At 35.8% G+C, this 12,514-nt stretch overlaps 1 protein-coding gene across 1 annotated transcript in view; it reads right to left on the minus strand.

Annotated features, from left to right (window-relative positions):
- The window catches only part of GULP1 (GULP PTB domain containing engulfment adaptor 1), a 277,838-nt gene that overhangs the window by 2,003 nt on the left and 263,321 nt on the right, over positions 1-12,514 (minus strand). The window contains exons 15-16 of the transcript XR_008204949.1: positions 10,658-10,760; positions 290-390 (exon numbers count right to left, since the gene is read on the minus strand). The gene's annotated coding sequence lies outside the window, so the exon portion shown is untranslated. The remainder of the gene's footprint in view (positions 1-289; positions 391-10,657; positions 10,761-12,514) is intronic.

Below are 12,514 nucleotides of genomic sequence, written 5' to 3' on the forward strand. Positions count from 1 at the left end.
GGAAAGAAAATGGCAAGTAAACAAGAACATTGTCTTATTTTCTATTTCTGTGAGAAACAGCACATGAACAAAATAATATTCTCTCTTCAAAATTATTCTTAGCACTTTGCTATGGCAAATGTCACAGAACAGAGAAGATGAGAAGACATTTTGTTCCACAATCACTAAGTGCAGTATATTATTTTCAATAACACATAAAACACATAAGCTAAACCCCGGAATGTGTCAAACACAGTTTAAACACCACAGCCCAAGCATGTCAGCACAAAGAGAATTACCATGTACTTACCACTGAAGCAGTTCAGGCTTCCCGAAAATTACACGTACTGTATCTGAGGCGGATTAGTCTCCTTGGGAATGCAGGCAAACACCCTCCAAGACAGTGCCTTACTAAGAAAAAAAAGAAAAAAAATAAAAAGAGAAAAGATTAAAAAATGACTTCTAGATAACATTAAGAGACAGGGAGGCAGAAGAAGGACTCCTATACACACTGTGTTACTTCTAGCAGAAAGCATCTGTGGCCAACTACCAACATTTAAGAAGGAATGCATGCCTGCCTGCTGTATGCATGCATCACATTTTCTGTTCCAAGGCTTCTTACTCTTTCAACAAAGGACCCCACTTCATATCAATCAGGTTGCAGAAATAGAAAAACCCCAGCACCAAAGCTTTACTTAGGCTGCTCAGAGCTGTGCCAGCTGAAGAATGTTTTGACAAATTAATAAAAGAAGCTTAAGATATCTGAAGAAAATCAATACAAGGATTGACCAGGGTTTTGTGGTAGAGCACGCTCTGGAATGAGCTCATCTTGCAACATAAAGCAATTAATGGGCCTTTAACCTTTGCAGTTCAGTGCATTCAGAAATTTAGGGTTATTCTGAACTTGTAAATCAAGTGTCTTTTTTAACTCCGTTCAAATAGTACATAAATAATTTGTTTTCTTAATGAAAAGTACAATAACACGTTATCTGCAATCTCAGGAAACTAAAATCATTTAATGATATTAGGAGTTTTTTTTTTTGACAGATTTCTTCTCCTGAACTGTCTTGAAATATCTGAAAACTTTTAAGTTCCACCCTGTTTACTCTAATGACACAAAGTAACATTTTCAAAAAATGGTTCTTAGAGGCTTATTAAAAGATTTCTGTATATAACATATTTTAAAATAATACATTTCTACAAATTTTCTAATAAATTGGCCTTGATTTTCAAAGGTTTGGCCTTGTCTCATGAGATGACTGCTTCGGATAGCGTATTTGGATGTCTGAGTTATTTTCACAGTTGTTAGTTATTCCCCAATTCTCTGTGTACTTTGGGAAGCAGAGGGCCTGGTAGAGCCATAGTTATTCAGCTGAGACTTTAAAAAGCAAAAGAGCCACTCACAAAACAATCAGCCAGTTTCTTCAGAAATTCTTCTTCAGCAGAAGAACAGAGATATAGATCTGTCTGCTGACCATCTATCATCTCACATAAAGAAACTTCTGGCTATTTTTCTGTGTCTGATTTTCCTGAAGGACAAGGACATATGCTTATTTAAATGCTACTTCAGTAGATATCTGTATTTATCTATCGACAGATATATATATATATCTATACGCAACATTTCTTCATGAACGTACAAGGAGCAGAAATAATGTGCACAGACACAGGGATTGTTCTAAGCACCCGGGTGAACTGGAATTTCTGATGCTGGCTATGAATTTTGAACTGTTCATTCCTTGTAAGGAGCTGCAGACATTGCACTCACTGATTTCCTGTTTAATGTCTGGGACAGCAGTAATTTGGAGAAACTTCTACATTATGCAATAGGTGGACATAAGTTTATTACAAAATACTGTTAATGTTTTGATTAATTCCAGAGTGCCTAACTACAGTAAGAGTGAGAAGGTTAGAAATTGGCATCAGTGTTGAAATCCTTTGCCTTCTCTGCTTTGAAAATCCTTCTGACCCTCAGAGCATGCAAAGCAGGGCACTAATTACCAAGGGGAGCATTTGCAAAAGCTGTTGCGCATTTCTCAGGAATGTTTGGATTGCAGTTCCTTTATCCAATCCCCATCTGCCTTTTCCATTCAAGGCTGACTTTTACACCTCTGCCCTCTTCACTATCTTTTTCATTTCTCTCAACACTGGTCTTATTCTGTATTTTCTTTTCAAATAACTCAAACAAAAATGTAATTGATTGTTTTTATGAAAATACCATTACTGTGCCATTTCCTGCAACACTTTCAATTAAAAATCTCCCTCATATTTCCAAATTAGAAAAATTCTAACTATAATTGTCCAAGCTTTCTTAGCCAACTTAAAAAACAAAAAACAAAAAAAAACAAACAAACAAAACAAACAAAAAAAAAACCACAAAGAACTAGGTATCTATATTGCATGCAATTATATAGCTTTTGCCTTTACAGAGAGATAAGGAAGTATGAATTTGCTTACTCTGCTCAAAAACTCATTATAAAACCCGTACTAGTATCCAGACATAATAACAGTCCTCAGATTTTGGTTTCCTATTTAATCACTTTGGCCTACCCTAATAAACTGATAATAGAATTTTTGTCAAGATCATATTTTTTCACAAAACGTTTCACTGTTTTTTTTACACAATTATACAGTGTTAATTATCAAATGTCCTTTAAGTACCCTTATCTAATTTACTGTAAACCAATTTCCAGGCTTTTTATTCTGTTTTGTTTCTGTTAGCTTCCGTGAAATTTATCAAAAGGGCTATTTTTATAATCAACTTCTGTCATTCTACAGAAGATTCCACTAGCACAACTCTCCACAGAAGTTAATGTCAGAGAAGTAGAGAAGTTCTACAAAATCTCACATAAACAATAAAACATTTCTTCTTTTTATGGAAAAAGCAAAAATATTTTCTTCTTCATCTCCTTAACATTCCCATATTTTGTTATTGTACACAACACTGTCTTTGCTTTCTGAATACACATCCAACAACAGAATTTAAATCTACTAAACGTGCAAGTACCATCAAATCCCCAGGGCAGTCAGTAAAATTGTAGATCTCATCAAAATAAACCATAAACTTTATAAAGTCCATAGAAATATATATATATGTATATGTATGGAAAATTTGCTATGAATAAAGTTGGGAAGTCTCGTCTGGAAGACAGTTTGAATCCTGAGTGTTCTGTTCATCTGATACTGAGGCTTGTATGTTTACTTTGTATCGGACTGTGTTTACAATGGGTTTCTGGATGTCAGATTAGATAGCAGTAAGATCTGTGAAAGTCTGGGAAAAAATGAACAATTGCCTTCTTATTTCTAGAAAAACCCTACAATGTCAGTAACTTTCTATATCCTAATGACAACTAAATGAACGCTATAAAAAATGTGAGGCAAACAAACTTCAGATGTTTTAGCTGCTGAACAAACTAAATCAGTTCAGAGTGAATAAGTAACTTTTTAATAGGTTATTAACACTCCTGTCCATTTACTCAGAGCCTGAAAAAATAAATGGCTAGAATTTGTGGTTTGATGTCATAGATCTATGTCTTATTACAAATATGTAAATAGCACATTTTTGTTATTATAACCAATATTTAGATATCAAATTTGAAGACTACTTTGTTCTTGGTTCAGTGGCTTGACATGAACTAACATCTCTCAGTTTCGGAGTAAATGTTCTTCAAAGCCAACAAGAGATTCTGATGGAATCCCTCCGTCACTACTGCTCTTGCACACAAGGACACTGTCCCCTTTCAGGGACAATTCTCTGACTCTGTAAAGCAATCAGGTCAGCCTAGAAAATAGCGTGAAGAGAAGCAAGAACAGGTTGCTTAGAATCCCCAGACAAAGGTAGTGAACAGTTACAAAGAGAACTAAGCTAGATTTAGAGGGAAATTTGAAAAAGCAGACCCTGGAGCTCCATGCAGATGTTAGTTATATCAGAGCATTTGTGTTTCTTCACATCACAGTTTATAGCTTTGTGAGCATAGTAATTGAAACCTCGGATCCACGTGAGTACAACTAACTAGAAAAGGATGTCTGACTACTGAGAATCCTTAATTCCAAAAGAATTGTGAGTAGCAGAGCAAGCTACCAGTTGCATAAGAGCATTTAAAGCACTCCTCTTCTGAGCAATTCTAACTACCACATACCTTGTTGCACTGACAAAATCTTTGCCAAAGACTGCTTCTATGATAGAATATCATCGAGATTCCACCTATTAGAACAACCCAATTGTAAATCTATGAAAATCCAAAAAGCACCAAAATTTGTGCATGAAAAGAAATGAATCAGGTTTGAGCTAGTGTGAGATACAACCTGCAGTCTCATTACTACATCCTTACAACTTCTGAAAGACCAGAGCTTTTATTAAGTCAGTAAAGGCAAAGCTGTACTGAAAAGAACAGGGAGAACTTTATGTTTTTCAACAGTTTAAATTGTTAATCATAAAATCATTAATTTTACCCCTTTCCTTGTTCTACTCCTTAGAGAGTGAACTCTGGAAGCCCAGATGCAAACAGATTAAATGAACAATTGAAGAATAGCTACAAACATATTTTATTTAGTTTCAATGTAATTTTATGAAAAAAAATATTGTTTGTGGCCTTGGTTTCAAAGAAGAAAATCCAAAAGCTTTCTGCCTTTGCTTGCTAAGGCTAACAAGATGCATACAGTCTGCAAACGAAAGGTCCACAGGTTGCTGGTTTTTTTTCTGAATTGATAATGCCTGCTTCTCTTTGTAAAACTAAAATGCCATTGTCCCAAGAAGGACAAGTGCACGATCATGTATAGGCAGACAGATAAACAAGATAACCTAAGAAGTCCTTGGCGCTTCCAGTCTTCAAGATGCATATTAGTCTTTTTACTAAAATGCCAACTGAAGATGACTTTATTTGGAAAATTACCCATTTTGATAAGAGGAATAATTCTCAATGCAGGATTATGAACTGCTGACACCATATCTGATGGAATTCAGAGCAGTAAGCAATTTCGACAGGCATACCAGGCCGGAGAGCCACTGTCACTACAGCCCTTAGCAAAGTTCCTATTTCCTTCCTGTATGCCAGGGATTGAACAACAGTTTACAGAACAGCAATTTTTTCAGTTCTAAATTTTGTGTCACATTTTGTAACGGTTCACTTTGTAATGGATATAAACACAATACTATCCTTTCCTACTTCTGTTAGAAATGCATACTTTTAGGATACTGTTGCGGTGATAAGTGAAGACCAGTCAAAACAATCTTTTACTAATGACCAATTCTATTAACATATTTATCTCCGTGCATCTTCGTTGTAAGATACCAAGAAAATGCAAAATAAAAAGTCAGAAGACCTTACAATGATTCGTGGACTTCTTATAATTTGGAGTGTGAAATCAAATAAAATGATTTGCATTTAGCAGCTTAACCATTTTACTGCTGTTCTTGAACTACTCTGTGGCTCTGACCCATGTCTCCACTCTGGATGCTACTGGTGATGTATTCACGGCCCAGTTTGGGATCCACCTACTTAATTATTTTCTGGTCCTATTACATGATAGATGTTGTATATCCACTATTGTTTGGAAAAAAATGTGCCTACTTGAAGACAGGGAAATTGGTCAATGCTTACTGTTCACACCAAAGAACTGATGCAGGAATCTTTCTTTGAGATAAAAATCTTTTCTCCATAATGTCTGAGTAGTCCTAATCACCACCATGTGAATACAGAAGCTGCTCAACAATTAAAATTGGCTTGTCTGACAGGTAACTCAGTGCAAAGAGGAAATACTGCACTTGGGTGAAAGCGAAGACCGAGCAGAAAACAAAAAACAGTTTTACAGTGTACAGTTTACAGATCAGTTTTCCAGTGCCCTAAACAATACTTTTTAGCTGACTATGCTAGAATTCAGTCAAACTGTGCCACGTTTCCCTGAAGATTCGCTGCCTGCTTAAGTACATTTGAGCATCTTAAAACATTTCTTAAAAGATTTCTAAAAGATGATGATTCAGAAAGTCTCAAAGTAATAGGATTATGTTACCAACACATCCTACAAACACGAACAATTAAATTAAAGCTGCCCTTGATGAATTTAACACAACATGATGCAGACTTGCAGGATTGCAATTTTTAGCCCACGTTTTCTTTAGGGATGTGAGACGCTACGTAAGGGAAAATATATTGCCTGATAATGTGGGTAGCATTAGATTTCACACTGAACTTTTTGTGAAGTTCTGTGTAATAGAAGCAAAAAAAAAAACAACAAAAAACAAAAAACCAAAACAAAACAAAACACAGTACTTTGCTTTGGTAGACTGTATTGCTCCTCAAATTGGTGTTTCTTTCTTCTCAAGAAATATAAGGAAATCCAAGGAATAAAGCATTCAAAGCCAGGCTGGATGTGGCTCTGGGCAGACTGGTCTAGTGGTTGGTGACCCTGCACATAGCAGGGGGGTGGAAATGTAGGAATGGAATGTTGTTTCTGCATTAGATATTCAAAAGGGGGAACTGATCTGAAGAAGCAGAGCACAATGTGATTGTATTTTCCAACTTGTCCTTAGAAATGGTTGATGTGAAAAAGTAGAAATACCATATATGCTAGTAGCATATTTTAGAAATATAGTTGCTGAATTACGTGATTAATTCTTGCTTGCAAAACTGCAATAGCTTTTAAACGGTCCAAATAGTACAGGTATAGCAATATGGACTAGAAAGCATATTGTAGAGTTATTCTGTTTGCATAAGAGACCTCAGCAAAAAGACTTAACAAACACCAAAGAAGTCAGGGCCTCTACACAAGGCTCGATTGCCTCGCTCTATGGGTAGGTTAGGATGCAACAGGCAGGCACCAAGATACTCTCCTCTATCCTCCTTCTAAGCTTATCTCTATGCAAGGACAAGTAGACGTCCAGAAACAATGACCGAGTGTTGAATGAGCAAATGTGAGAAGTTAACTAATTAATGATATATGCTTATCCAGCAAAAATTTATGTTTATCCAGTATCCGTATATTTAGTTGAGCATCAGGAAGATTGTGAACCTCAAATACTCAGCCAATGAGGAATCAGGGGAGAAAGAGATAAGCAGAGTAATAGAGCATAAAAGATGTAAGCTGTTTTCTGCGTGCTCTCCTGCTTGCAGGAGGCCCTCCAATTGCAATTGTGAATAAAATCTGCTTTATCAGAGATACCGTCCTGATAAACTATGTGGATATTTCCAACAGAATCTAAATGATCATTATGGTCCTTTTCAACCCAGGCCATTCTATGAGTCTATGATTTTGGTAAATGTATGTTTAATGTCAGCGATAATTTCAGTAAACATTTATGATCAGTAATCTTAGTAAGAGCTGTTTATAAAATACATACAGGAGCACACTTAAAGAGAAGTAAAGAATCAAGAATTAAACTAAATAAATGAAAAAAAGAAAACAAACATTATTACACTGTTACTTAAAATTCCAAAGACCCTTAATGAAGTAAAAAGTCATGAACTAATCCGAGGGCAATTTAGTAGAGCATTAAACAGAAAACAACAGAATACAAGAGGAGATCCCTTGACTGACTTCTGATACTGACTCCAAGTAGCAGTATATTAAGTTTGGTTTGGGAGCAGATTAAAGCAATTTTAAACCAGAGGTAATGGTGAAATGACAGCCTGACAGTGGAAGAAGAGAATATAGAAACAGAGCAGAATAATACATTATAGAAAACACTTGCCCTTAAAAAATAGCTGTTGTCACAACTTTATGTAAACAGCTAGTTCTAAGGCCACTGTCAGTCTCAAAATAGAAATGAATTCTATTTTTAAAATGTAGATGTGAAATAATGTACAAAAACAGATGATCTAGTGTCAACTCCTCAGGCAGATCAGATAGAAAGCAAAAACGTGATCATCAATTGGTAGGGAAACAGAACTGTGAAGAAGAGCATGGTGTGTTATTTACACCTAAGCATCAGGAACAATCTTTTAAATACCCTGGTCGTGGCTATGTCACTGGTAACTGTGATATACACAAAGCTTTATGAAACCTGTCGACTTAGTGTATGCCCTGTTTCTGCAGTCACAGATATCTGGTTACTGCTTTTGTATGCTCTACAGTATATAACTCATTTCCTTCATTTCCCCACATTTCCCTCAGAGTATTCAGTGAAACAATCTGCCGTAATAAGACTTTAATTTAAAGATCTCAATAATAAGAGTTCTATTGCTATGCTTCAGACACACATTCAAAATCTTGAATGTTTTTTCTTATAACCTCTGTTTTACATTATTTTTTAACAGTTCCATTGAGTCTGGGGATTTCCCAAGGAATATATTCACGTTTCTATATGTAAATGAAACATAAATGCCAAATACCTAGGATTTACAAGATAAGTCATTCAATTCATATATATTTCTAGCCACATATGACTAACATAGACAAGTATTCTTAGTCTGGCCTTATTTTGTAAAGAAGCAAACACAACAGAAAATCTAGGTCACCAATTAAAAACACCTGTCACTCTTCTAGGGTAAAATGACTTCCTAATTATCTATTGCCAAACATCCATCTCATGTTAAGAGACGCTTCTGGGGCTTTACTGGTGAGCTGTGATTTAGCAACGAATTAACTACCCCATGCTACACGTTCTTTACCTCACTCAATGTGTTACAAGGTCAGAAACATTAAATTTCACTTAACACTGTCCCTTAAATGATGAAATGTGGTATATTATGGATTTTTCTCCAAATCCCACATACACTGCTTAGCACACGAACATTTTCCTTTACTGGATCAGACAAATGTCACCTTCAGCCCCATGTGCTGCTCTGAGCAGTGACCAACAGCAGATCCCTCAGGAGGAACAAGAACATGCTAGCAAAAATGGGGTAATTATAAACTGATACCCTTTGGCAATAAGAATGTATCGAGTGATTAACAGCTAAGGGATTTCCTAAGCCACAAGTGATGTTTTGTGTTTAATAGCTTCCAAATGTTATTTTTTAATTTTTTTTTTTAATCTCCCCTCTGTGAATCTTCCAGGAGGCGTGTGAACCTGTACAACCAGCATTCAGTAGATGCCATGGCAAGGCCCATGGCCTTGACAGTTTGAACTACACTGCATGAAGAAATAATCATCTGTGTCGTTTGATAAGGCGATCTGAAAGTTTCATTGGATACCCAAAGCAGTTTAAAGGTTGCACAGTCATTTTTTATTTATCTCTGCAAAATGTTCCTTCAGCCGTTTGCCTCTTAGGGTCTCTAAACAACGTGTAGGGAGACAAAAGTACGGCACTGCTCTGTGATTCAGCAAAAGGAACTTAAAAAGGAAAACAAAGTTTTCTTTCTTTTTTTTTTTTTTTTTCATCCCCATAGAGTTCAGCTTGTTGTCTGTTCACAGTTGGGTAAAAAGAACATGGATGATCCTGCCAGGAGTGAGAACCACAGAGTTTTCAAAGTGAGCGGAAAGCAATGTTGAGGCTGGGTCAGAAATGGACAGAGAAAACAAACACCAGAATATTTCCTGTATATTATACTGCAACTTTTTCATTTCAGAATCATTTCTGTGGTGCTCTGTGACCTATATTTTTAAATGATTTTGAGAATCATAATGCAAGATTGCATAAATGACTAAGATTAAACCACTGTTCAAGAACTGTATGTTATGTAAACACTCAAAACCTCTACAAGACCCGGAGTGAACAGTTTGGTCTCACGGACAGTAATCACTGGAACATCCAGAATATTTTCTCTTAGAGAAATCAGCTGTTTTGATTATGGTTGTTGGAGTTAACAGGGATGAATCATATGACACTCATCGGAAGCTACCAAAAGACAAACAATAATTTTCTAAAAAGAAAACACATCAAAATACATAAACATCGTATCATGGTTTATGCATTTTGATAAACTATGAAGAGGAGAGGAAGATAAACTGCTAAGTAGAGTACTCTCTTAAAAGTGACCTAAAAGCTACCTCATATATGTTACAATTCCTATCTTTGCAAAACATAATCCTGAGATAATCTTCCTTGAATTAGCTAAAGTATCTTAAAACTTTTAACAAGTTACTTACTTGTACCAGTGCTCCTTCTCATTTATTTCTTTTCTTATACTGAGATTAACCCCAGTAAACACAACAGCAAACTATACTTACTGTTCTCAAAACTGAAAAATGTGATAGGAAATTTAAGGCTGAGAGATGAGGAAGAGACGCTGTGGGATTCTGATGGGTTACAAAATACTCTCACATGAGAATGCAGAGTTTATTGTTACAAGCTATGGTAGTGGCATTAACTCCTGCTTTCTCTAGAGACACTTTCTCAGTGGGTAAGAGGCACTTAAAAAGTTAAGCCTAAAACAGTTAAGTTGAGGATGGGAAGGATTTCTGATGCTTGTAATAAAAAGAAATACACAAATGAGTCAGTTTTAAAAAACAGTTTTCTGTGCAATCTGGCATAATTATATATTTTAATTAAATATTTCATGAGTTATATCAGTAACGTGCAGGAAGCATTGTAACCTAGAGGAATACTCTTCTTGCGCTGACAGTGCTTAACAAGCAACAGAGCTGAACTACAACACAAATGATAAAGAAAGCCATCCCCTGAAGTTCATGAAAACATTGTTTGCTATGCATAACCAAGATATTAAGCAGCAAAACACAAGGATATTCAGAATTTTATTATATATTATACTTACTGTGTACTTACAATATTATAGTTACCATGATTGTCCTTGTGTGTGCTCTTGTTACACACATGAATGCACAGCACACAGTGAGAGCAAAGCCTCTTCATGATTTACTCAGTGTCCCACTCTAGTAATACCTGAAAGAGAATCAGAATGTGAGGCAAAGAAGAAAACAAACTTTATGGATTTCTGAATGTCAAACACACACATCTATAATAAAAAGCTTGCATGCAGCAAGTAAAACGTTTTTCCTCTCCACTTAGTAAAAACATTTTTGGAAGCACGTTTTGTGAGGACTGGGACACCATTAGCAGAGACCAGAAGGAATAAATGAAAAGGTCTGTCAAATATAACATCTATAGCCTCATCTGAGAACCATCCATTCTCAAGGACTCTCTGCTCTCTAATTCCTCTTTCAAATCTACCTACATCAGCTGCACGGCTGCCTTCCATGCACTCTGGTTCACTAGGAGCAGAGCTTGGGTGTATTGATAGCGATGTCTGCTGAAACACAGGAAGATTTGTACCCTATAAAGTAGTTCAGCTGTGCCAGAGAAAAGAATTAGTCAAAATCAGAGCAGTTTGCATTTTTTAAAGTGAACCAAGTCATGAAATAACTATTGGAGAAGCTGAGAGCCCATTATAGCCTTCTTCATACAGAGCTAAGAAGCTCTAGCCTTTCCAACATGCTCCACAGAGATACTGGCCTACTATTCCCTACATTGATTCTCCTTGAATGACTTTCATGTAATGCAGTTAACAGCTAAAACTAATCAACACAAAAATATCATTTACACTAAAAAGTATCATCAGCCTTCACTGTTCTACCATAAGATTCTTGCATTGCCTTTCCAAGTGCTTTCACTGTATTAACTTAAAGCATACATATAAGCTACCATGCTGTAATTCTTACGGACATCTATGTCAGATATTAACTGAATTATTTTACCTGAGAGATTTGCTAATGGAAGAACCAAATGGCTTAAAACAGCAGACCTATGTTAACCTAAAAAAGTCATGCAGGACAACAGGCATAGACAACAGAACTCCTTTTCAGTCATGTGCTTTGTGCCTAGCCTATGTTTGTTCCAAGCCACGTTCTCTACATGAAAACATGGTATTACTTCATATATTGAAACCATCAGCTAAATATATATACAATGTAACCAACCGAAATTAGGACAATTAATTGTTTTACATAAATATCCTTTCAAGCTGAAAGGTACACCTAAATACATTACAATCAAAATGAGATAAATGATGGCTGTAACCTGTTCCTGGAAACAAGAGATGATAAGAAGCAAGACAAAATAAAATTAAGTTGTAGTTATAAAAAGAAGTGATTTATCTAGCGATAGAGAGACTTGAGAAAAACTTCCAGGTGGTTAACAATTTGACTTGTTTCTCTTTTCTGCCCACCTGAAAGTCAAACCAGAAACTTTGCTTTTCAGTTTGGATTCAGTGAGAATTTTGCCTTTTCGATTGTGGAAAATAAGAAGTACATATATCTATGCATAGATACATATTCTTTTAAGTATGTGAAGATTTAAGCTTGCATGTTTCCTGTCTAACTGCATAAACCCAGAACTTTACAGGACAGAAGAAGGACATTTTTAAATAAAAACAATTCACTTTCAAACAAAAGTTTATTTATACTCAGTATTAATTGTGTCAGTTTTCTCAGGTAGACTTTGGTGCAGACCCTTTTAGGATGAAGGGTATTAAGACAATTAATTTCTGAACTTAGTAAAGAAGGTCTGAACCTGACAAATGCATCATACATTTTAGAAGAAAGTTCGGGCACTTGATACCTTCTGGGTTCAGTCCTTCAAAAGCTAGTCTAAACTAGTTTTGATTGCTGGGAGAAAACACTTTCACAAGAGCACTATGA

This window comes from Tympanuchus pallidicinctus, unplaced genomic scaffold (genome assembly GCF_026119805.1).
Source record: "Tympanuchus pallidicinctus isolate F22 unplaced genomic scaffold, pur_lepc_1.0 scaffold15, whole genome shotgun sequence".
Taxonomy (NCBI): Eukaryota; Metazoa; Chordata; class Aves; order Galliformes; family Phasianidae; genus Tympanuchus; species Tympanuchus pallidicinctus.